The 26,497-nt window shown below is 48.0% G+C and overlaps 1 protein-coding gene across 6 annotated transcripts in view; it reads left to right on the top strand.

The window, feature by feature from the left end:
• Nucleotides 1-26,497, top strand: part of TMCC3 (transmembrane and coiled-coil domain family 3) — a 306,581-nt gene that overhangs the window by 258,644 nt on the left and 21,440 nt on the right. The window lies entirely within an intron of this gene.

Below are 26,497 nucleotides of genomic sequence, written 5' to 3'. Positions count from 1 at the left end.
CATCTTGAATTCCCTCCCTTCCCTGGCAGCTTTTGACTCCAGGCACTGGACTTTCAGTCCCTGTCTGTCCAGCTGGGGAAAGACAGATGTGGTGGGCACTGGGAGCTCTGTTGAGGGAAGAGCAGCAGTGTGTGTGTGTGTGTGTGTGTGTGGGGGGTGTTGGATCTGAAGAGCCAGGTGAGCCCCTAGGCAGCCTCCCCCATGACCGGAGGGTTCCCTGTGGGGCTTGGGGGGCGGGGTGCTTCATTTCCCTGACCTCAGGGGAGATCCATGTTGAGAGGGAGAGGGAGAGGGAGAGAGAGTAATATTGCCTCTGTGTTAGGGACTTGAGCATATTGTTGCAAAATCAACAGTCTTTCATTTCCTGGTCATTAAAATGCTTGCATACATTTATTAATTCAGGCCATTTTCTTCTAATGACAGTTCTGTGTCACACAGGCAAGTCCACAGATGATAATGACCCTCATTAGAAGCTGCAGTAGTTGGTGGGGGTCACGAGGAGCCAGGGAAGTTGGGGGAGGAATTGTGGGGGCTTTTTGTTTGTTTGCTTTTTTGACCCTTTGCAGCTTGGAGACTCATTTTTTTATTACGAAAGAAAAAAAAACCTAGAGGACCAGTTGTTCTAATAGAAACATGTCTTAGTAACCTCATAGTTTTGAGCGCAGAGAACGACAGAGATTGACACGTGTGATGTCAGCTGGAATGAAAGGGGAAATGGCCTCCCCAGTAGAGCTGGAGCACTGTGTTCACAGGCGTGTCAGAAGGGGGCTCTTCACATCAGTCTGCGAGGGCAGGACCCAGGAAGACTGGGTCAGGACATGCTGCAGGAGGCCTCTGGGCCTCGAAGCCCAGGTCATGATTTAACTTAGCCTCAAACTCAGATTTGAATGCTACCTTAGTATTTATTTAACATTTGAAAGATGCTGATTTATTTACTGTTAATGAGAGAGCTAAGGAAGCAAAGTCAGCCGTTTTGGCATATGTTATGCTGGGGATCGAACTTGGGACCTCAGGATGTGGGTCCAGTGCTGACTCTACTGTGCTACCTCTCAGGCCACTGGTTTAACAATCAGTAAGACATTAAGCATGGAGTCAGAAATAAAGTAGGAGGACTAAGAGATTACAGCTTAAACAGACACACACATTTGCTTTATCATTTACCCCATAACTTTAGTTTTTTTTATTATCAGTTATAAAATGTTATACATACAGAATGTTCTATTTAAAAATAAACAATGCAAAAGGACTGGGGATATAGGTCAGCAGTAGAGCACATGCCTCCCATGTGTGAGACCCCAGCTGCACACACAAGCCCACACAAGCCCACACACAAAGGGAAAAGAAACAGTAGCAAGAAACACCTTGCACCACAGTAAGACTTGGGACTTGATCTTATGACCTTTCCTCTGGTTATAGCTTTCTCTCAAGTCTTCCACCCCCAAGGGGATGTACTCTTTGGAGATTTGTGTAAACTAGCCTTCTGTTTTTTTTTTTTTTTTCAAATTATTCATTTATTGTTGAGAGAGGGAAACTAGAGCATCATATCACTGTGACGCAGAGGATTGTGGGGATTGAACTCAGGATGCCATGCTTGAGAGTCAAACGCTTTACCCACCATGCCACCTCTTGGCTCCTCTCCTGGCCTCTTCTCTATCATTTTTCCACCTCTCTGTTTTTTATGTAAACAAGGTTTGCCTGTACTTAACCTTTCATAAGTATAATTCATACCCTACGTATTCCCTCTTTTATTTGCTTCTTTTAAAACGTAGTCATTTTAGTTCTTGTAACTATGGTCCATTTTATTCCACTGTGCAGTACAAATAAGACCTGGGGTTATTTGGGGGTGGGGGTGGTGTCTGTTGAGAGCCTGCAGCTGGGAACCATTTCAGTGTGTGCTCCTGGTGCGGGCATTTGGCCCTCGGAGTGGAATTTCTGGGTCCACATGCAAGCATTTTGAGTGTCTGAAGGATTCATTAAATGTAAACGTTTCCGATGCATCTTGTACTCCTATTTCAGCACTGCTTCATTTAGAAACAAATCCTAGAACCATCCAGGAAAAAAAAAAGTACTGGCACCAGTCCTGTCCTGATTCCACTAATGAGAAACTTCAGTTGTCAGGACACAGATGGATTGTTTTATTGTCGTCATTGTCATCGTCGTCACTGTTAGTACAGAATCCATTTTTGAAAGGCAAAACTAAACTTGAAGACCCCCAAATCACAAAGAAGACAGTCAGCCCCAAGGGCGACAGAGACTGTATGCACAGTCATCAGTTCTCTGACTGCCTCGCCCTGAAGAGGACGCTCTGCACAGCTGCCCCGGGTGCTCTCAGTGAAGAGCCTGTGTGGTGAAGCTTCAAAGCTGTGAACAAGGGCTGGGGAGATAGACAACACAGCGGTTACACAAAGGGCTTTCATGCCTGAGGCTCCAGGCCCAAATTCAATGCCTGGCACCCCCACGCGCCAGATTTGAGCAGTGCTCTGGTAGAAAGGAGGGGATGAAGGAAGGAAGGGAGGGAGGGAGAAAGGGAGAAAGAGAAAGAGGGAGGGAGGGAGGGAGGAAGGAAAGAAGAGGGGGGGAGGGAGGGAAAAGGAAAGAAAGGATTAAGTGCACAACAGTGAGCGGTGGGGAAGCCACATTCTCCATAGAAAGGTCTGGGTAGCCTTGGCCCCCTGAGCAGATGGCATTTTGTGAAGAGCTGTGTCCATTGATACCCATTGTTTTTATAAGATATTCTTTTCAAAGTTAATTTTTGTGACTTGGCAATTTCATCTTAGTTCCATATATATATTTTAGAACATGATTTTTATGTCCTTGGGAAATTGGATTTAAAAGCTCTTTTCAGGAGGGAGTTTTTCTAAAGCCCCATAAGTAAATCAAGTTAATATGAGCTGCAGAACTGCTTACTGGCTGAAGACTGGGGTTGTTTTGATATTATTAGTAGAATTATGGGACCTAAGAGGAAGCCAGGAAGTCTCAAGTATGCTAATAAAAGTTTTCAGGTATTTTGTTCACTGGACTCACTTGGAGGCTACAGGCTCTGGGGACTTTTTTTAAATTATGAAAACAACAGGATAAATGAAAGTTAACCTGAACCAAAAAGTAGGCTGAAGCAAACCCGCCCCAAATCCAAATTATGTTCTCCAGTGGCCACTAGCACCCACCATTCCTTAGATGGCCTCCTAGCCGCTTCTCTCCAGGCGACTCAGAAGTGGCTCCAAGGAGGCCCGAGGCTGGCTGCTCCCCAGCACCACAGCATGGTAGAGGTGTCCACGGACAGACAGTGAATGCTGCCTTGTGTCTCTCCCTCCCCTTCCTCTCTTTGAAGATAAATTGGACTGAGGGGAGTTGGCTCAGTCTTACATGCCAGTGTGACTGACACTGGGTATTTGCTTCCTAGCACCTCCTAAAAAGAAAGGGAGAGATGGGAGGGAGGGAGGGAAGGAGGGAAGGAGGAAGGGGTTTCCAGAACGCATTTATATCTTGTGTGTGTACAGGCACACGCATGTACTCATGCACGCACACACACACACACGTGCACACACGCGAACACACACACACACACACCGCCCTTCCCATAGAGCACAAGCGAGTGTGCACTGTAGACATAGCTCAGTTTAGCCCGGAGGGCTTCCCGTGGTAGTATATTCCTAGATCCATTTCAATTTTAGTGGCTTCATTATTTTTTGTTGTTGTTGCACTAGAATTCTTAAAAGATTTATTAATGAAAGAGAGGGGGTGAGTGAAAGAGCCAGAACCTCACTCTGACATGTGCTATGCCAGGCTGAACTTGGGGCCTCATGCTCCACAGTCCAGTGCTTTAGCCACTGTGCACCCCCCCCCCCCGCCAGTGTGCAGTGCTAGAACTTTTAAGAGGTTCCCGTCGGTGGATGTCTGTGCTGATTCTAAAACGAAGCCTGGCGGTGGTGGTGGTGGAACACTGAGAAAGGCAAGCTGTCCTTCAGATCTCTTGCAATTTTAAAGATTTTCTCAGTATACTTGGAGATCTGTATGGAAGTTCAGCAGGCCTGTGCCGCCCCCTCCACCCCCATCTCTTTGCCTTGTCTTCTCTATGGTGTTCATGAGGATAGAAGAGACGGACATTAGCCAAGGATCTGACGATATACAGCCTGTCGGCTAAGAAGCCAGGGGACTCTGGTTCTCTCTTTATCCTGCCTTTGCTATACACAGCACCCTGTTGTAATAGGATTTTTCTTCCATTGTTTCTTAATGATGTAACAATGTTTGATCAAATCAGGAGACTGTACAAGTATAAAAGCTGCCAGTTCACACATGGCAGACGTGAGTCACCACACCCACCAAAGTCCTGTGCCCCCCCATACTTGCCGTAGTTGTCACAAAACCCGAGAGACAGTTTGCTTACCATTGTTTTTTTTCTGTTTGTTTGCTTTTTAGAGATTCATTTGTTTTGGTCACCTGGACTCCACATTCACACAAAACCATCCAGGAGTTGGTGTTATTCTCTTCACTTTTTAACTCAGCATAATGACCTCCAGTCCCATCCATTTCGCCCCAAGTGATAGATACAATCCCGTCTTGTTGATTGAGTAGTACTCTGTTGAATATACCCAGTCATCCTAACATCCTTCATACAGACTGATGAGCAAGTCCATTCTTATGGTAATTCATCAAATTGGACGTGGAGGAGTTTCTTTTTACAGTACCTGTCACCACATGCATATTTCCCTAATGGTCTTGTTTGCAAACACTGTTAGTTGCCCGTCCAAGCGTCATTTTCTTCCATTCTACCTGCCCAGCAGAGTCAGCTCTCAGTAGAAACTAAACACTGACTAACTGCTTCTGCAGTCTCTCTCGCACAGGGACATGTAACACCATCCTAGCCAAAGGAGGGAAATCTGGATGAAATCTGTCCCTCCAAATAAAATAGGAAAGAAGGGAGCTGGGCGGTAGTGCACCGGGCTAAGCGCAAGTGGCGCAAAAGCACAAGGACCAGTGTAAGGATCCCTGTTCAAGCCCCCGGCTCCCCACCTGCAGGGGAGTCGCTTCACAGGCAGTGAAGCAGGGCTGCAGGTGTCTGTCTTTCTCTCCCCCTCTCTGTCTGTCTTTCTCTCTCCCTCTCTGTCTTCCCCTTCTCTCTCCATTTCTCTCTGTCCTATCCAACAACAGCAGCATCAATAATAACTACAACAATAAAACAATAAGGGCAGCAAAAGGGAATAAATAAAGTCAAAAAATGAAAATAAAATAGGAAAGAAGAGCAGTACACCTGTCTGGGACCAGAAACTGTCCCTGTGTGAGTCTTAGGACTGCCTCTGTCCTCTCTCCTTCCTGAAGAAACAGGCACACATCTGAGGACAGTGAAATATGGACGAGAGCTTGGGTGGGTGGTGACGCGTCTTAAGTCACCAAGTTATCCCTGTCCTCTGGGACTCTTGCCCATTTCATTAACTTACTCAGTAACTGAAATAGGGGCGTTTGCCCAGAGGAAACAACATTCAGAACGGCGAGGTGGTAAGACACTACTGTCTCTTCTATTCAAGAGACGGTGTGAAGCGCGGGGGTTCGAGCCGTATGAGGCAGTGAAGGATCAAGCACAACTGGAGGGACCCAAGGGAAGCACAGGAGATGGTCTGCGTACCAGTCACTAGCCTCTGAAGAGGTTGAGGGAGGGCTTTGTGAGGGACGGTTTGTTTGGAGCCAGACTGAAGGAAAAGGGAGGTGGGGGTGGTGGCGTCTCTTTAGGAAACCTGAGACTTTAGATCACATGGTATGAAATCAGAACTGAGTCAGAACTCACCAGTGTGTGGCTTTGCCCGAGTCATCATTTCTTTGATGCTCATCATATGAGAGCAAAGTCAGTCTAGAAAATGGGGCTGGGGTCGGAGGTGGGAGCTGTCAGGTGTCTGTCGTGTTGACTGGCACAAGGCCGGCGCTGAGTAGGCAGTGAAGATGGTCGAGGACAGTGGGGACCCCAGGTGCGGGGAATCCCACTAGCAGAAGGGACGCTGAGCAGGACATAGTGCACCCAGATCGGGCCATTGGAGGATGTGCGTACAGACTTGGGGGAGACACGGGAGACCTTGGCTTTGACTTTCAGTGCATGGCTTCTAGACCGCCTGTAAACAGCCATGTGGTGGCCATGGAAAGGGGCAGCCTGAGACAGTGAGCTGACTCAGGTCCTAGTGGTGGCCCAGTCGTGCTGTGTGCAGAACATCCAGACCAGAGACCTGGGAGGCGGTGCAGTGGTTAAAGCATTGGACCCTTATGCATAAGGTCCTGAGTCTCGTCCCTGCCAGCAGTGAGACTCTGGCATTCCCTCTCCTCTCCCTCTCTGTCTACCTCCCTCATCCTCCCTCCCTCATCCTCCCTCCCCCTCCCCCATTTCCCCTCTCTTATAAATAAGTAAATATATATTTTTAAAGAATCTAACCAGGAAGTCATCATCAGGTATTAGAGGAAAAAGAAGCGTTCTCCCAGGGACTGGGCGGTAGCTCAGTGGGTTAAGCGCATGTGGCCTAAAGCACAAGGACCAGCGTAAGGATCCTGGTTCGAGCCCCCGGCTCCCCACCTGCAGGGGAGTCGCTTCACAGGCAGTGAAGCAGGTCTGCAGGTGTCTGTCTTTCTCTCCCCCTCTCTGTCTTCCCCTCCTCTCTCCATTTCTCTCTGTCCTATCCAACCACAATTACAACTACAACAAGGGCAACAAAATGGGGAAAATGGCCTCCAGGAGGAGTGGAGTCATGGTGCAGGACCTGAACCCCAGAGATAACCCTGGAGACAAAAAAAAAAAAAAAGAAGTGTTCTCCCTCCCTCCCCCTCCTCGTCTCCCCCCCCCCATTTCCTCTTTCTCATAGATAACTAGATAAATCTATTAAAAGAATGTGAACCGGGAAGTCATCAGGTGTTGGAGAAAAGAGAATGGGGAGTTGGTTTAAGAGAGAGAGAGAATCCAGATGGAAAGGACGCTTTGGATAAGAGGATCAAGGCAGGGGAGAGACTTGGCAGTGAGTCTTGAAGGCTGAATGCCTGTTGGTTGGCAAGTGTGAAATCAGGACATTTTCAAATGATCATATCCCAGGTTGAGATGAGAACATTTTGGCAAGATATATTAAGGTTTTTTGAAGGAAAATGCTGTTAGTGAAAAGTAAGCAAATCTGCTATTGAATTCTTGCCTGATCTGGTCAGTGTCCCACTGTTGATATACAAAGTGTGGTTCCTTTGAAGGATATACTCCGGCCTCTGATTAGCTTTGATTGCGTCTTGGATTCACTCCTGTGATGTGGGCTGTGTATCCACGGTAGCAGGATGGGGAGTGACTACACAGGCATTGTGCACTTACAGATAGGTTGACAGAGATGTCACTCATAATGCACGGGTCTTAACAGCATCTGGCATAGTGAGTGCCATTAGAGATGGGAGCAGGTATAGATGTAAAGTGAATGTCAGTGCACAGAATTCATGGGAATAGCTTAGGATGAATGAGGTTTCATAATGTTCAAAGTGAATCTTGAACAGATGGTCCCTTAACATTTTGAAATGCTGAATAAGGTAGGTGGACTGAGTCAAGTTAGAAAGTGCACCACTCTGAAATCCTCTGGAGTGGCCAGAAGCCCTTGGAGTGTTATCAAGTTAAATCGGCTCCCCCAGTCTAAGAAGGAGGACAGCCCCAGCATCACTTGCCGGGCTAGTGTGGGGGTGCCTCTTCCCGGGTGTGTGCTCTCTGGGTTGGATGGTGACTGGAGCCAGCCTGGGCTGCTACTCACTCAGCGACTCGAGAGAGATGACCCAGGAACAGAGCTCGTGGTGGCGAGGCGATTCGATTATTTATTGATCAGAGAGCCAAGGCTTTTAAGAGTCGGACCTGGAAGTGGCAAGTCAGAAATGGAAATGGCTTGCCATGGTTTGGAAAGGGGTGGAGAAAGGCAGAAAGGGACTGGGAAAGGTAGGAACTTCCTTAGCAACTGCTGCGAGGGTTTTAGCTGGCAGGATTAATATTACCCTGTAGGCAGGGAGGGTCTTGAGGGTAGAAAGAAGATAGATCAAAGGAATGGAATGGGTGGGGATATTTCAGGCAAAACTGATTATGTAGATAATAAGGGAGCAGGCCATAGTATCAGGAGTGCAGGGTGCTTTGTGAGGCAGGGAGTCTGATAAGATGAGGCAAACCTTGGGGGGTTGTGTCCCTCCTCGCTCGACCTCTCAGTAGAGAGAGAGAGAGAGAGAGAGAGAGAGAGAGAGACTGACAGGATGGATGTCCCCTCAAGTCAAGCCCTGCGAATCTCAACCACATCCTCACAATTTCCCTACAATCACATACATTCTAAGGGACTGAGCCTCCCAGGAAAGGCACTGTTGCCCCCTCAGGAAGGCTCCAGTAGTTCTGCACAGGAGCTGTAATGGCAGCAGGTGTCCCCTCTGAGGCTTCCTTCAGGCTTGTGGGTAAATGAGGGTTCTAGGCTACAAGTGCAGACTCACTTGTAAATGATTGAGTTTCCTGCAGTTCCCTGTGGAGGGGAAAGAAATCTCAGGTACTTTCCCAGCCTTCTACTCTCCACATGCTTTTCTCTCTTCCAGCCTTCCTTTCTTTCTTCTATAGTAATCCAATTTGGCTTTTTATAAAGTTTTTTTTCCAGACAGAATCTCATCATAATAGATACTCAGTATAAAGAGGTGTTCTGTGGTGTTTGCTTGCAGGCACCAGGCTCTGGTAGGCTTTCCGTAACTGTAGCTTCAAGCCAGGCCCATGTGATTTGCATCATACCTCAAGGTGATTTTCCTTTCCGATCTCTAAATAAGTGGCAGAAGGCACCGTACCTTCCGGAGAAGCTGACTTAACTCTCGCCTTTTCACCCACTGTGGGAAGAAGCCCGCTCCTCTGTAGTCTAGAGAGCCCTGCGACGAAGCGTGGTGAGGCTGTGATAGTTGGGAGTTTGTTGAGCACTTCTGGCCAGGAGAGATGAGTGGAGACGAGTGAATCGTTCACCCTGTGCACTGATGAGGCCAAATGCCTGCTCTTCTGTCTCACGAGAACTCAAGCTGCCCTCCGCTCCAAGCTGTTAACAGGAACAGTAGGTCCGGTGGTGTGATCCCTGCATCCCTAACAGAGGCCCACTTAGTGCTGGCATTCAGCGCCTCAGGTGTCCGGCCATATGCCGGGCAGATCCGACACGTCCACTCATGAAGCCTGAAGTGACCGCGCAGCCTCTGAGCCAGACCAAACCCCAGTGTACAGCGTAGTCGCGGCCTGCGTCCTAAAGCAGGCAGGGCCAAACGGCGTCGCATCTGAGGATGGGCTGGACATGTCACCGTTCCCCTTCTTCCTGTGATGTTGCTTTCTCTTTTTGCCACTGAGGACTCATGCACATGGATTGTATCCAGAGGAACTTTCCCATTGCTTTTGTAATCTCAGGGAGAAGGGGGGAGACACCACGGAGCTTTCCCCAGTGCTGCTGTGCTGCCTTGTGGTGCTGGGGCCTGGACCTGAGGCTCCTGTGTGGCAAAGTGTGGCTTCTGATAGGGAGCCTCCTCTTGAGCCTCATTATTGCATTTTGGCTGTTAAAAAATAGCTCCGGGAGTCGGGCGGTAGCACAGCGGGTTACGCGCAGGTGGCACAAAGCCCAAGGACCAGCGTTAAGGTTCCTGGTTCCAGCCCCCGGCTCCCCACCTGCAGGGGAGTCGCTTCACGGGCGGTGAAGCAGGTCTGCAGGTGTCTGTCTTTCTCTCCCCCTCTCTGTCTTCCCCTCCCTCTCTCCATTTCTCTCTGTCCTATCCAACAACGACAACATCAATAATAACTACAACAATAAAACAACAAGGGCAACAAAAGGGAATAAATAATAAATAAATATTTAAAAAAAAAATCTCCAACTTGAAAAGATCTTTGTGATCCATCTCTTTCCTTCTTCCCTCCCTTCTTCCCTTCCTCCCTTCCTCTATTTCTTCCTTCCTTCCCTCTTTCCCTCTACAGGGGCCCTGCACTGGTACAATTTCACTGGACTTTTGTTTTATTTTATTTTATTGTTACCTTGCCAGTCTCAAACAGGGGGAGATGGGAGATAGACAGTGAGAGGGATAGCGCGGCCCCACCATTCATGGAACTCTGCCTTTGTGCTAGACGTGATGCTCCCGTGTGCCCACAGACTCTCCAGCCTGGATCCTCTCCATGGCAAAAGGTGTGCCCTGCTGGGTGACTGTTTCCTGGCCGCAGCCCCCCCCCCAAGCAATGAACAGATAAAGGTGTGCCCTGCTGGGTGACTGTCTCCTGGCCGCAGCCCCCCCCCCCCAGCAATGAACAGATAAAGGTGTGCCCTGCTGGGTGACTGTCTCCTGGCCACAGCCCCCCCCCCCCCAGCAATGAACAGATAAAGGTGTGCCCTGCTGGGTGACTGTCTCCTGGCCACAACCCCCCCCCCCCCAGCAATGAACAGATAAAGGTGTGCCCTGCTGGGTGACTGTCTCCTGGCCGCAGCCCCCCCCCCCCCAGCAATGAACAGATAAAGGTGTGCCCTGCTGGGTGACTGTCTCCTGGCCGCAGCCCCCCCCCCCCCCAGCAATGAACAGATAAAGGTGTGCCCTGCTGGGTGACTGTCTCCTGGCCGCAGCCCCCCCCCCCCAGCAATGAACAGATAAAGGTGTGCCCTGCTAGGTGACTGTCTCCTGGCCACAGCCCCCCCCCCCCAGCAATGAACAGATAAAGGTGTGCCCTGCTGGGTGACTGTCTCCTGGCCACAACCCCCCCCCCCCCCAGCAATGAACAGATAAAGGTGTGCCCTGCTGGGTGACTGTCTCCTGGCCACAGGCCCCCCCCCCCCAGCAATGAACATATCAAAGCTAGCCTGGCTTGCAGAGTTGGCCAGTTTGTGGAGTCCTCAGAGTTCTGTGCTTCCTTTGAGAAGTGCTTGCCCTTCTGTTCGTTGCCCTTTCGTTCAGTCCGATTTGTTTTGCCACCAGGGTTTCTGCTGAGATTTTGTGCCTGCATGCTTCTACAGCCCCCTTCCAGCAGGCTCTTCCTCCTCCTCCTTTTTCTCTCCCTGTCCCTCTCCTTCTCCCTCTCTCTCTCGCCCCCAGACAGCTGAGGAGAGACACCGCAGTACTGTCCACTTCTCATGAAGCTCCGTCTATGCAGGTCCTCCTGTGTGGTGAGCCAGGGCCTTGAACCCGAGTCCTCAGCCACAGTTAAGTATAAGTTCTACTGAGTGAGCTTGTCTCCTGGCCCCTCCTCATCCCCTAATTGAGAATGACTCAGGCGGAACCGAAGAAGCTTTTCATCTCTGATGTACTCAACTGTTTGTCTCTGTACTCATTATTAGATTCTCTGGGCTGAGTTTGGAGCATCCTAAAATTTTGTTAGGGAAAATGGAATATTCCCTTTGAGACCTCTTCTCTGAAGCCTTCTGGCTCCCTGCCCCCCCCCCCCCCCCATCCCCTGTAGTACTTACTGGGATTTTCTGTGACTGTGTGGTCGACCGGTGAACTCCGAGGGCCTGATTGGTCATGTTCATCCTCCTGAATGTGCTGCTTTCAGTCCCCAGCTAGCTAGCAGATAGATGCCCCCAAACATCCTGCAGTGGAGACTGTGCTTCACGGGCCTTGTTTGGAGCCTGCATTAATCAGTTCCAGTCACCGTCATAAAAACAATTTGGTCTAAGAAGTGAGTAAGCCCTAATTGGACTTTGTGTGCTTTTAGTTAAATCCAGCCTCTTGGAGAGACATTAGCTTCCTAAATAACTGTTATGTAATGAACCAGAGCCTTTGTATTCTGCATTGGTATGGCATTTAGAATATCTTGCTGCATTTTGCAGGATTTATTATTAAATATTTTTGCCTCTAAATCACTTAGATATTAGTGCCGTATCAGTATTCCGCACAAGTTTCCACCCTTTCTGTGTTTTGTGCATTGGTTTTCTGGTGCTAAAAAAACGATTATTTTTTCGAGAGTGTCATGAAAGTTTCAGAAGCGTTTCGTGCTAGAATCGGCAGAACGCGGCGTGAATTGGCATGCTCATGAAGTTGAAGTCCTGTCTCGCTAGCGCTAGAGTTGAATACCGCGGTCTCGACACACTTGTAATGCTGTCGGTCCTGGAAATGTGCTGGTATTGATGTTCACAGTGTCCCTATTTTTCATGGCCTAAGTTTGGTTTTTGCATTTCACCCTTTTGAGAAATAAGTTGCGAGCAGGTGCCTGCTTAAATGTACTGCAGGTGGCGCGAAGCACAAGGACCGGCATAAGGATCCCGGTTCGAGCCCCGGCTCCCCACCTGCAGGGGAGTCTTCACAGGCGGTGAAGCAGGTCTGCAGGTGTCTATCTTTCTCTCCTCTTCTCTGTCTTCCCCTCCTCTCTCCATTTCTCTCTGTCCTAGCCAACAACAACAACAACAATAATAACAACAACAACAAAAAAACAGCAAGGGCAACAAAAGGGAATAAATAAAATAAATATTTAAAAAAAAATGTACTGCTGGGTGATTCTTAGCTCTGGTGCTTGCTTTAACTCCCACCTCCACCTGGAGGTTGCCAGCAGCCTTGTGCTCTCGAGCGCCACCTTCTGGCAAGCCATTGTCCCTCCCCTGCTCCTGAGCAGCGGTCTTCTGTGTCTGCACCCCTGCATTGAGCAGCAGGTGCACCGGCAAGCAGATGAGACACAAAGGCCTTAGAAGTTGCAGGTTTGGGGAGTCAGGCAGTCGCACAGCGGGTTAAATGCACATGGCGCAAAGTGCAGGGACCAGCGTAAGGTTCAAGCCCCCGGCTCCCCACCTGCAGGGGAGTCCCTTCACAGGCGGTGAAACAGGTCTGCAGGTGTCTGTCTTTCTCTCCCCTTCTCTGTCTTCCCCTCCTCTCTCCATTTCTCTGTCCTGTCCAACAACGAAAACAGACAACAATAATAATTGCAACAGTAAAACAAGGGCAACAAAAAGGGAATAAATAAATAAATATTTAAAAAAAAAAGAAGTTGCAGGCTTGGGGCCAAGAACTGGCACACCCAGAAGAGAGTCCATGTTACCATGTGCAAGGGTCCAAGTTCAGGTTCCCAGCCCCCACCTGCATGGGGGGAGGAGCTTCATAAGCCATGCAGCAGTGCTGTAATTTTGATACAGAGAGAATTCAGAGCTCTAAACAACACTGGTTTTTGTGATGGTGGTGTGCTGGGGATTGAACCTGGGACCTCAGAGCCTCAGGCATGAAAGTCAAAACCATATTCTATCTTCCTAGCCCTAGTTGTCTTTCTTTCTACCTATCTCCCTCTTTCCTTTCAATTTCTTTCTGCCTATATCAAAAAGAAAGAAGGAAGGAGGGGAGGAAAGGAAAGGAGGAATGGAGAGGAAGAAGAAAAAAGTGGCTGGATTTGTGGTGCAGGTGATAACCTTGGCGGCAGGAAAAAATTGTGGCAGGGTCAGCCGTCTGCTTTCTCAGATGACGGAATTAATCCTAGAGCACTGACCAGGGCTCAGGCCTCCCTTGTCAGTCTAGTTCAGGTTTCTTTTCCAGGTCTCAGTACTCTGTCACTATTCAAATTTAAATATATGAATGACCCTAGTCAACAGGAAAGCACTCACGGGAATTTAGAAACTTACAAATCTGGGGCAGGGATAGATAGCATAATGGTTGTGCACAGAGACTCTTGTGCCTAAGGCTCTGAAGTCCCTGGTTCAGTTCCCCACCCCACCATAAGCCAGAGTTGAGCAGTACTCTGATCAAAACAAACAAATAAACAAAGGAAACCTATACTTCTGTTGTCAGATTGGCTTATAGCATGTTGACCCTACAAAATGCCAACTATCTGGAGATTTCCTTTACTCACCTGTATTTCTTTCTTAGTGTCAATTGAGACGTTACTGACTCTGTTTATGGAACGTACTCTTATTAGAACCAAGTCCTAAAGGGACAGGAAGGGGGAAGTTTAACAGTGTCTATGTCTATTATGAGAGTTTCAGTGCAATTGTCTTGAATTTTTGCATTTCCCAAGCGTAGTCCTTTTAAAGCCTTGGTGAAAACCAAGATGATTGTTAGGATGGAAAAATATTAGGGTAAATTCAGATTCTGAGATTTCTATAAGTGAAAAGCTAGTCCTTAGTCTTATACCTTCCTGCTAAGGTAAAAATGATTCAGAGCAAAGGGATTACAGGTGAGATGAGTAAGGGCGTAACTGCCGGACTCCCGTATGCTGCTTTTTATGAAGAAGTTGGCTACATCAGTAAATGTCTGCTGCTCAGTGGTCGTGTTAATTCTGTGTTGAGTATTATTACATGGCATCTAAAAAAAAAAGTAAATACTGTCATTAGCCTAAAAGTCTAACAAGGACAATAAACAGGGTCCCACTCAACAACAGAATTAAGATTTAGAATGGATCAAGGAGAGGAAATGGAAATGTGGGCAGGAATTCTTTGGGAAGACCTCATGGAGGGGGAAAAAAAAAACTTGAATGGGATAAGACAGAGGTCTTGGAATGGTTAGCTCAGAGAGGAATATGTAAGTATTGAAATCGCTTTCTTTTTTGAAGTATAGAAATGTGCTCAGTGTATTACATGCTGAGATCTGTTTGGTGGGTGGTGGAAAGAAGGAGAAAGACAGTGAAAACTCAGAACTGGAAAAATTTACTCAGGGATTAAGTACTAGCAGGAAGAGGAACCTGATTCTTCTTTTAAATTTATTATCTTTATTTTTTTATTTATTAGCTAGAAAAAGCTAGAAATTGAGAGAGGGGAAAGAGAGAGAACTGCAGCCCTGCTTCACCACTCACAAAGCTTCCTCCCAGCAGGTAGGGACCAGGGGCTCAAACCCGGGTCCATACGCACTGTCTCCTTCTTCTAGCGTTTGCCCTTCTTCCGTAGCCAGTCAACTGTTATGTGTGTGCTCAACCAGGTGCGCCACCATGCGGCCCCAAGGAACCTGATTCTTTTATTAAAGGAAGAAGTTTTGTCTTGTGCAGTGATTTAATGTGATGAAAGTGAGCATGTAGACTACTGTAGTGACTTTCCATGGGCAGGACTGAAGAGTAATGTGTTAAGCACTGTGACCTGGTCACTCCCTTGTCCTGTGTAGAGGTGACACGGAATGTGAGGACCTGGATTCCAGTGAGCCAGGAAGTTACAGGACAAAGAGATAATTGGATGTAGGTCTGAAGAAAGGACAAAGGAGAAAGAGTGGGGGTGAAGTTCAGCAATGAACAATCGATGAAATCATGGGATTAGCCGGGGACCAGTCCAACTGCCCCACACATAAATGCAAAAGCTTCCATTACACAGTGCCCTCAAGAACTGAAGAGGCTTTTCAGAGGAAGCTGCAAGCTGCAGTTATTAGCTAAGTATTTCTAATACATTTTTTCTTTTTCTTTTATCGGGTAGGACAGAGAGAAATTGAGAGGGGGAGGGAAACAGAGAGAGAGACCTGCAGCAATGCTTCACCGCTTGTGAAGCTTCTCCCCTCCCCTGCAGGTAAGGAACAGGGGCTTGAACCCAGGTCCTTTGCGCACTGTCCAAGGTGTGCTACCACCCATCCCCTCAAATGTTTCTCGTTTTGCTTAAAGGACTTGGAGATAGGAAATGTTACACATCAGCTTTTGCTTATCTAAAGTCCTTGCTTTTACTGATAATAGTAACATAGAACTTTAATGCCTGACTTTCTGTTTTATTGCCACTAGTTATCTCTGAGGCTTGGTGCCGGCATGATGAACCCACAGCTCCTGGCTGCCTTTTTTTTTTTCTCATGTTTTTTCCCTCCCTCCCTTCCCTCTGTCATCTCCTTTCTTTCTCCCTCTCTTTCTTTCATTTTATTGGATAGGACAGAGAGAAACTGAGAGGGGAGGGGGAAATAGAGAAAGAGGGAGTGAAGGCTGGAGCCCAGGACTGTGCACAAGAGACCTTGAGCACTGTTTCACTGCTTGTGAGGCTCCCCTGCAGGGGAGGACTCGGGGCTCAAACCCAGATCCCTGGGCTTGATAACATGGTAACCATCTCCCAGCCCCATGATAGCATTTTTATCTTAAAAATTGCAATCCTCCTTCCAGTCTATCTCACTGTAGTTCTCTTTCCCTCAGATTACCAAACAGTTGGTTTCTAGAGGGCTGATTTCTACCTGAAATATAAACCTCTGTTTCTGCTGTGCTGCTGGGGCCCAGGGACAGGCCTGATGCCTACTGTCTGCAGGTAGTGACTCTGTAGGTAGTGTCTCAGTAGTGATTCTAGCATCCAGAGTTTTAGCCAGAAGAGGGAGTTTGTGCACCGGCTAGCATGTTTCAGTGGGCAGAGAATCATTAGTGGTTAAAACAGGAGCAACCTACATTTTTTATTATATGAGATATCTTGGGATTTCAGTTGCTTGTTCTCTTTCTTACTAAAGTCAAATTAGGAAAAAAAAAAAAAAAAAAAAAACCTCCCATAATTGCCTTGTAACACCAAACTGTCTAAAGCCATCTGTTAGCATTTGTTATTCTGGCATCTTCACCATACATATCTTCATCTTATAGTCTCGTAGTAACACAATGATGTCAGTTGGCCTTCGGGGTCTATAAGACACATCTTCCTTTCTTCCTTCCTTCTTTTTGGTGTCTTATACAGCAAACTCCCAGTAGAAAGTAGCGGTGTTACTAGAGTCCAGGCCATGGGGACAGCTGGACCTGCACTGGAAGCCCAGCTCTGCTGTTACTAGATTTATAATGTCAGACAAGTCATTTTTCCCCTCTGTTAAATGGGGCTAACTAGTCCCAGATTCTTGAAAAGAGAAAAAAAATGTATGCACAGCATTTAAAAAACTATATGAGGCTTAACAAGTCCTTAGAAAACTGATCGCTTTTTTTCTTGTATTTTTTAAAATGTTTTTATATTTTATTTATTTATTTTCCCTTTTGTTGCCCTTGGTGTTTTTTTTGTTTTTTTTTTACTGTTGTTGTTGTTATTGATGCCATCATTATTAGATTGGACAGAGAGACATGGAGAGAGGAGGGGAAGACAGAGAGGAGGAGAGAAAGATAAGACACCTGCAGACCTGCTTCACCGCCTGTGAAGCGACTCCCCTGCAGGTGGGGAGCCAGAGCTCGAACTGGGATCCTTAAGCCAGTCCTTGCGCTTTGCGCCACGTGCACTTAACCTGCTGCGCTACCGCCCGACTCCCTCTTTCTTTCATTTTTTTTCTTAAAGTGACTTGAACACTTAAGATCCTACCTCTTCTTGGACCTCCCTCCTCACAATCCTCTTTTACCCTTTAAACAAGTAACTGCTTCTTAGATTTGAGAGGATTTGCTCTGATGCATTATGACTTCCTATGGGACAAAGAACTGCAGTTGACAATCTTGCTGTTGGGTTAGAGAAATTATTTGAAAAGTCTCCACTGGATACGGTACAAGACTGCTTCATCATAACATCACAGAGAATGGGTCAGGCTCCAAAACATGGGCATGTTAGAAGGCCACTGGGGGGAGTAGAGCTCACTGGCACTTCATTGAGTTGCAGATCTGAATACTTAACATTCACTAACTGATCATCTGTGTTCTACTTGGAGCAATAGAGTCTTGAAACATGCCAGCTTCGGGTGTCGGGCGGTAGTACAGCGGGTTAAGTGCACGTGACGCAAAGTACAAGGACCGGCGTAAGGGTCATGGTTCGAGCCCCCGGCTCCCCACCTGCAGGGGAGTCACTTCACAGGCGGTGAAGCAGGTCTGCAGGTGTCTGTCTTTCTCTCCTCCTCTCTGTCTTCCCCTCCTCTCTCCATTTCTCTCTGTCCTATCCAACAATGACATCAATAACAATGATAATAATAACTACAACAATAAAACAAGCATAACAAGGGAATAAATATTTAAAAAAAAAAAGAAAGATGCCAGCTTCATGAATATCTGGTCTCTTGCATAAATCCAAAGCCACAGTCATTCCGCAGTTCAGTCTGTCTTGAAAACAATCCAACACAACCTTGAGGGACAGCTGACTGCCCCGGCTGGCTGCGCGTTCGCCACTGGTTCACGCAGCAGACACTAAAGGTCCTTTGGAGGGAGGGCTGGGAGGCTGGGCCCAGGTGGCTCATTAGAAGCTTCCTCTCAAGGCTGCAGGACAATGGGGACACACATTTCACAAACACTGTTCCCCAAACCCAGCAGCCCAGCACTGCTAATTTGGGGGCAGTGGGCACCCAGGGAACACTCGGTTTCAGCTGTATGCAGGGGAAGCTCTGCGTGAAGAGAATGATCGAATTGACTCTGGGAAGGGAAATTGGGATGGAGGCATGAGAGAGGCCGGATTAGGGAAAGGAGCCAGCTGGCACCGGACACGGGAGAGGGAAGGTGCCCACAGCCTCGTGGGCGGCTGTCTTAGTGGACTAATGGGAAAGACTAAAGGCGTCACCCCTGGTACAAATGGCGCTGCTGTGTCTCCTTAGCCGGAGCTCCGACTTCACGCCTCCCGGCTTGCGGTCTGTAAAGCGCAGCTTTATGCTTGTGGAGCTGTGGGGGTTAAATGAGTGTTCTTGAGGCTTCAGCCCTTTGTAGTGTCCCGGGCCTTACAGGTGTGCAGTGTCATTACAGGTGCCTCGGGCCTTACAGGTGCCCAGTGTCATTACAGGTGCGCAGTGTCATTGCAGGTGCCTCGGGCCTTACAGGTGCCCAGTGTCATTACAGGTGCGCAGTGTCATTGCAGGTGCCTCGGGCCTTACAGGTGCCCCGTGTCATTACAGGTGCCCAGTGTCATTACAGGTGCGCAGTGTCATTGCAGGTGCCCCGGGCCTTACAGGTGCCCAGTGTCATTACAGGTGCCCAGTGTCATTACAGGTGCGCAGTGTCATTGCAGGTGCCCCGGGCCTTACAGGTGCCCAGTGTCATTACAGGTGCCTCGGGCCTTACAGGTGCCCCGTGTCATTACAGGTGCCCAGTGTCATTACAGGTGCGCAGTGTCATTACAGGTGCCCCGGGCCTTACAGGTGCCCAGTGTCATTACAGGTGCCTCGGGCCTTACAGGTGCCCCGTGTCATTACAGGTGCCCAGTGTCATTACAGGTGCGCAGTGTCATTGCAGGTGCCTTGGGCCTTACAGGTGCCCAGTGTCATTACAGGTGCGCAGTGTCATTGCAGGTGCCCTGTGTCATTACAGGTGCACAGTGTCATTACAGGTGCCCCGTGTCATTACGGGTGCCCAGTGTCATTACAGGTGCCCCGGGCCTTACAGGTGCCCAGTGTCATTACAGGTGCCCAGTGCATGACAGATGAGTCTGTTGGCACTGGGCTAAGCAAGAGTTTTCATTCTTTGCTAAAGATTTTTGCCTTTTTTTTTTCTCTTTCTCAGAAACTATAAAAGCTTCCAGAAGTGATAAGACCTGTTTCAATCTATCTTTCAGGAAGATTATGTTACTTGACCTAAGGAAGTAAGGATTTTTTTTTTTGCCTCCAGGGTTATTGCTGGGGCTCGGTGCCTGCACTATGAATCCACTGCTCCTGGAGGCCATTTTATTTCCCCTTTTGTTGCCCTTGTTGTTGTTGTTATTGTTATTGTTGTTGCCATTGCTGTTGTTGTTGCATAGGACAGAGAAATGGAGAGAGGAAGGGAAGACAGAGAGGGGAAGAGAAAGACAGACACCTGCAGACCTGCTTCATCACCTGTGAAGCGACCCCCCCTGCAGGTGGGAAGCCGGGGGCTCAAACCGGGATCCTTACACTGGTTCTTGTGCTTTGCACCATGTGCACTTAATGCACTGTGCTACACCCTGACTCCCAGGAAGTAAGAATGTTTATATTTGACTGGCCTCATTTTAAGTCCTAACACAACTTGATATTTTATTTATTTATTTATTTAGAGATGCAAGGAGAAAGACACACACACACAGAGAAACACCAGAGCACCGCTCAGCTCTGGGCTTATGGTTGTGCGGGGGATGGAACCTGGGACTTTGGAACCTCAGGCATGAGAGTCTGTTTGCATAACCGTTATGCTATCTCCCCCGCCCCCTAACACAACTTGAAAATGAGATGGTTTTCCACCTATTCAAAGAAAAAATTAAAATGTTGGTGGAGTGCACTTTTTATAGACATGACAATAATTTTTTTCTCCGAATGCAGTGCTGTAGATTTCGGCAGGACTGAAAGGAACCTTGCACCTTCAATTGCTGTTTGGTAGCGTGCTGCTGACATAGACTAGAAGATAAATAACTGCCCAGAGAAAATAGCCTCAACATTTAAAAAGAAAAGAGATTAATATAGATCAGTTTTTTCCTCCCTCAAAATTGTCATTTCCATCTCATAGCTAGTCTAATCCACTTACAGCAAAACTGTGTATTACCAGTGATCCAGTCCATATGTTTTCCCTTCCAGATTTTGTTATCGCGCCAAACCAAATTTCACCCTGACCTTCAGAGGATAACTTAGTCATGAAGGTCAGGCTTGCCATGGGAGTGCACTCTGGAGGCTGAGTATCAATGTTGCTCCTGGATCAGGCTTAGATAGTAACTTTTCAAGGGATACGAGTCTGTTGTGATGATGGTGAGACTCTCTGCGTTCCCCGTTCCCCGGGATGGGAGGTAGTAGGATAGCAGGAACTGTGCCCAGTTTATGAGCTGGCCAGGTTTGGCCACATCCCTCCTGTGACATGTGGGAGGGAGAATGGCTTTCCAGGAGGGGACATATGTGACACCTGTAGACTAAGGAACGCCTCCCTTCTCCCACTGAGAGGCAGGCAGTGTTGAATTAGGTGCATAAGAAATAGTACTAGTGGTATGCAAAAGTGTTTTTTTTAAGAGGGAGTCGGGGACAAAAAGACCTATCACCAGGTCCAACCGTTACTTTTCACTTTGATTCTGAACTTGTAGCATCCTCAGCAAAAGAGAGAAAGCGTCATAACTGCTGTTACTTGACAGACAACCCTGTCACTGTCACAGTTGTGCTCGCTTTCTGTATCTATCCAAGAAGAGATACTCTAGACGACAGATTTCTTTTTGTGCAGTGAAACAAGCATGGGTTGAAAAGGGAAGTGAGTTGGGTTCATAGTCTAGCTGGTTCTTTCAGAAGCAAGGATTTGACCAAGTGAGATGTTGAAGGACTCTTCCAGCTCTGGAAGCTACACTTCCATGGCAGGTCTCTGCTTCTTCCTGAATCTGTCCTTGTCGTCATTGCGCGTCTGAGAGGATGCTCCAAGCACAGAGTTGGGCGTGGGAGTGCTGGAAGGCCCAGGAGGACAGTACTGGACTTGGGGCTGTTACTCGGGAATTTAGATGACTCCCTGATTATACTCAGCCTTCCCAGGAAACCCTGTCCTTTGGGTCTGGGGTCAAAGCAGGTGGCAAATAAGCGGGAAAGGCAGAAGGCTGGGTCACACACGGGAGAAGGAGCCATAGCTTCCATCTGAGGCCAGCTTCCAGGGCTGGCCACCATTGTTTCCTGCTCACTGGCCGAGGAGCCAGGGTACCCAGGTGGCATCTATGCCTCCCACTCCTGGGAGCGGTTCTTTCTGCCTCAGTGGAACATGGTGCTCATAGCCCTTCCCTGGGAAGGCTTTCCTGACACCCTGTGCCAGAAACCACGGGGAGCAGCAAACAGGGGAGGGGACATTCCAAGCCACCAGCCGCCTCCTCCCTAGAACTGTTAGCTGTCAGTGTCCAGGGCCTCCCCACCTGCCCCACCTGATGTCTCCTGACCGCAGGAACTGGAAGCCTCGGTGACGTTTGTTCTGTGTGTGATCCTAAAAGTGGGGCTTCCTGCTTCTCCTTTCAAAAACTCTCCACCCCACTTCTCCCCTTGAGGAGGAACTGTGGGTTCTTGTCTAGAGAGGCCGCACAGCTGACAGGGCAGGCGTGAGGCCCCCTTGTCTTTTCCCACCTGGCTTTGTTTGTCTTGGGTACATGGATCCCCAGAGATCCTTCCTCAGCCAAGAGAGAGCCTCCTTATGCTTATTGTTAGCACTGTACGTCCCCATAGCCTGTACCCTCTGCCTCTCATCAGGCCTCCCCTTCAGTGTCTGTTACAGAGTACCTGGTCCACCGGTACAGAGTCAGGCGGCTCTCTGAAGGGATTCCTTTGGATTAATTGAAAATGTGAGATATGGAAGAAGTGATTGTTTTGCAGTGCATGTCAGCTCAAAGTAGGTCACCTCTGTTGCATAGTGGTGGCTTACTAAGAAGATAATTATTTCTAATTACAGTATCAGAAGTGTTTATAATTGCTTGAAAATGCTTGAAGCATTTGTTTTTGAGAACCTTGAACACTTTGCCTATCTCCTTCACACTGTTAATATGTAGTGTCTGTGGATAAAGAAGTGGACTCTGAAAGGTACTTGTCTCCTAGCCCCTGTTTCAAATAATCCCTGTTTAGACTAGTGAGATTCCTTTAACCTGCAGTAAAACAAACAAACAGAAAGACTTGATGCTACAAAATTGCTTTTGGCAATCACACTAACAAAGGGAGAGATTAAGGAAATAAAATCTTTTGGGTAAAACTAGTGACGCAGTTCCCGTTCAGTCAATTGTGGACCTTTTTAGAGTTCAGAACGTCCTCTTATCCAACTTGCACTACTGCAGGAAATGTTACTGTGTAAAGAAATTAGAACATTCCATTAAGACCCTTTAACAATTTTTTTTGGCTACTATATGCAGATCTTTTAAGAATTTTCATCTCTAGTTAGTAGTAGGGGAAAGTGGCTTTCTTCTGAAATAACAGTCACTGGACCTGCTGTCTACAGAACCACATGAGTGCAGTAGTTACAACTTGACACAGATGCTTGATGCTTGTCAAGCATTTGCAGTGATTTCTTTTTTCCAGTGTGGCATCTTAACTAGCCAGAAAACCAAGTACTGAGTACTACAATCTAGTATTCTCTGACCAATTGGAGATATTTTTTCCCCTTAATGATTTTTTTTAATTTCTTTTTTTTAATATTTATTTTATTTATTTATTCCCTTTTGTTGCCCTTGTTGTTTTATTGTTGTAGTTATTATTGTTGTTGTCATTGTTGGATAGGACAGAGAGAAATGGAGAGAGGAGGGGAAGACAGAGAGGAGGAGAGAAAGACAGACACCTGTAGACCTGCTTCACCACCTGTGAAGCAACTCCCCTGCAGGTGGGGAGCTGGGGTTCGAACCGGGATCCTTATGCCGGTCCTTGTGCTTTGCGCCACCTGCGCTTAACCCGCTGCGTTACAGCCCAACTCCCTCCCCTTAATGATTTAACGCTGTACGGCAATATTGCAAGACTTTAGGAATATATTTCCACACCTTTATATACACATGTACACCCACCACCAAAGTCCTATTTCAGCTGGGCTTTTCACAAGTGTGTGTGTCCGGTGACCACCACGTGTCAAACTGGAAGAGGGATGTGTGTATCATGTCTGTTCCAAGCAGGAAGAGGATGCAGAGCTCCAGGTCTTTGGCCGAGGATGTGACGGTTCCCCCTGTCGGGCCATGCTGGCCCAGCCCTTCTCTCGCTGTGTCCCCCGTGAGAGGTGGGGAGTGGGGGCTTGAACCAAAGTCCTTGCACTTGGTAATCTGTGTGTATAACTGGGTGCTTTATTGCCTGGCCCTCCAATATTTCTTTTATCCTCAAAGTTATTTTGTCTGACTATACACATACACACATCATACACACATGCATACTCACATGTACACACTTTTTTTTTTTTCTGGTACCAGGGCCTTGCTCTTGCATGATTCCACTGCTCCTGTGCTGAGTGCATACACACACACACACACACACACACACACACACACAGAGAGAGAGAGAGAGAGAGAGAGAGAAAGAGCTAGAAAGAGAAACTGTAATAGGTAGGCAGGGAGCAGGCAGGTTAGATACGACTGACCACCATCTATAGAGCTCCTCAGATGCTTAGTGCACCTGCACTGCCAGGGCTCAGTCGGGGCTGGGAGCATGGTCAGGCATGGGGCTTGGCAGGTGAGCTCTCTCCTGGCCCTGTTGATGATCTGAAGTGCTGATGAAAAAGTGCAAGTTTATGGTGGTCCCTACACCTGCGATCGCCTGGGCTTGAGACAGTAACATCAAAGGCGGCTTACAGGAACGGTGGCTTCAGGTTTGGGCTGAAGAAACTTCTCTGACAGCAGTATAAGTCAGAGCGGTAGTGTCCACACAAACCCACTTAGCATACATATCACCAAGCACAGGGACCTGGGTTCAAGCCCCCGATCCCCACCTGCAAGGGAAATGCTTTACATGCATTGAAGCAGGGCTGCAGGTGTCTGTTTCTTTCCTCTCCACCTCAATTTCTCTCCGGCCTAGCTAGTAAAATTAGATGTGTGTGTGTGTGTGTGTGTGTGTGTGTGTGTGTGTGTGTGTGTGTACATATCTATACATACACATAAATGTTAGATCATGTAGAGGGCATTACAGAAGCTTTGTCACAGGATTGGTAGCAGAGCCTCTACTTATCTGGCATAGTCTTTTTTTTCTTTTTTTCTAGATTCACTTAGTTTTGAGAGAGAGAGAGAGAGAGAGAGACTGACGAGAGGACTTGTCACCTCTGACCTATTGTGTGCCTGGGTTTAGACCTGGAACCTCTGGTAAGCACTCCCTATGCTCTTACATGTTAGCTATCTCCTGGGCCCTGTGTAAAGTCTTGCACATTTCACGTATCCTTATTGATCCGTGAAGCTAAGCCAGTATCCATGAGCTTCAAGACACCTTTATATTGGCCACGGGCCATGCTTTTCTCGTAAAATAGGCATGTGTAGCTATATGAAAAACACCGCAGTAAAGACTCCTCCGCACAGGGCTCGATCCATGACAGATACACTCAGCTGTTAGGGAGGCAGGGGCTGGAGATGTCGGAGATGTCACTTCTCGCTCTGCCTTGACTGGCTGTGTGCCCCTGTCACCTTCCCTGACTTCCCTGGGCATAGCTTTCTTCCTCACTTGCAAAATAGTGACAAGAGGAGGGTCCACCGCAAGTTTTTGATAATTAAGGAAGTGACTATTTTGATAATTAAGGAAGTCACTCACGTCCCATCTTTCCTCCTGAGAATACGGCAGGATTGTACTCCCTGACCTGTCCCTTCCCGGAGGTCAGGAGACGGACGGCCCGTGCAGGGTGTCACAGGTCTCTCCTGGCATGAAATCTTCAGGGCCTGTGGGAGTTATCAGATCGCCACCTTTGCTGAGGTCACACAGTCTGATTCCCAGATAACTACTCCCAGATAAGCTACTTTAAAATTTTTTATTCTTAATATTTGTTTATTTGTTTATTGGATAGAGACAAATTGAGAGGGGAGAGGAAGATAGAGGAGAAAGACACAGACACCTGCAGCCCTGCTTCCCCACTTGTGAAGCATTCCCCCTGCAAGTGGGAACCAGGGGTTTGAATGTGCACTTAGCCAGGTGTGCCACCACCTGGCCCTATTTTATTTATTCTTTAAAGATTTATTTATCTATCTCTTAAATTCTGCTGGCACCAGGGTTACCTCTGGGGCTTGGTTCCCAGTGATCTTGTTTTGTTTGTTTATTTATTTATTTATTTATTTCATTTTGATAGGGACAGAAACTGAGAGGAGAGGTAGAGAGAAAGGAAGATACCTGTAGCCCTGCTTCACCACTGCTGAAGCTTCCCGACCCTGCAGGTGGGGATCAGAGCTGTGAACCAGGGTCCTCACACATGGTAAGGTGTGTGTCCTGCTGGGTGTCACCCCTCCCCCCCAAGATTTATTTATCTCTCGAGAAGGAGAGCACCACTCCAGAGCGCCACTGCAGGAGATGTGCTGCTGGGCCCACCAGGAACTGCACTTGGCCCGCCGTGCTATTTCCCCTGGCCGCCATGCGCCATTTGAGCAGATTGTTTCTGTTAAGCCGCCAGCATTTCTGACATTGCTGTGCCAGCCTGGCACATTCTGACCAGGACTGCATTCAAGCAGCACCAATTTTTTTCCTCCTTCTTAATATTTATCATGATTTGTGAGAGAGAGAAAACCAGAAACCAGAGCATCACGTCTATGGGATCGGACTCAGGACCTCGTGCTTCAGAGTCAGGCGCCCCTGGACCCCCTCCCCGGCCACTCAGGCAACGTTTCTCTGAGCTTGAGCCCAAAGCTCAACAGGCGGCTCTGTCCTCTTGTTCTGACTTCTTTAAGCCCCGCTTCTTCTGGCCACTCTGAACCCCAGGGCACTTCTGTCCCCTCCATCCTCCAGGCGTGCCCAGGAGCCCCACTTGGTGCCGGCGAGGATGCTGGCTTGTATAGTGTGCCCGATGCTGGCATCCCTGCCCCTGGGCTCGCCCTGCTCAGCAGCTGTGGAATGCCATCCCCCTGTGCCTTACTCCGTGCGGTGTGTTCAGCAGCACCGCTGCTGACTGAGCCGCATCTGCATCCCGATGGTGAGTGAGGTGAGCCTGCCGGGAGCCTGGGCTGCAGGCTCGGATTATTACAGAGATGACTCAGCGTTGGTTGACTCTTGGGTCTGCCCAGGGCTTAAGCCTTTCCTTCACTCGTTGTTCCAGAACACTGAGGTGACAGTGGAAACGTGGGGGTTTTTTGTTTGTTTGTTTGTTTTTCTGCTGGAAGCAAAGCATTACTGGGAATTTTCACTGGGATGCTTGTGGGCTAGTGTTCGTGTA

Source organism: Erinaceus europaeus, chromosome 7 (assembly GCF_950295315.1).
Source record: "Erinaceus europaeus chromosome 7, mEriEur2.1, whole genome shotgun sequence".
NCBI classification, from domain to species: Eukaryota; Metazoa; Chordata; class Mammalia; order Eulipotyphla; family Erinaceidae; genus Erinaceus; species Erinaceus europaeus.
The sequence above is the reverse complement of the archived record's forward strand: the minus strand, read 5'-3'. Positions and strand labels throughout refer to the sequence as shown.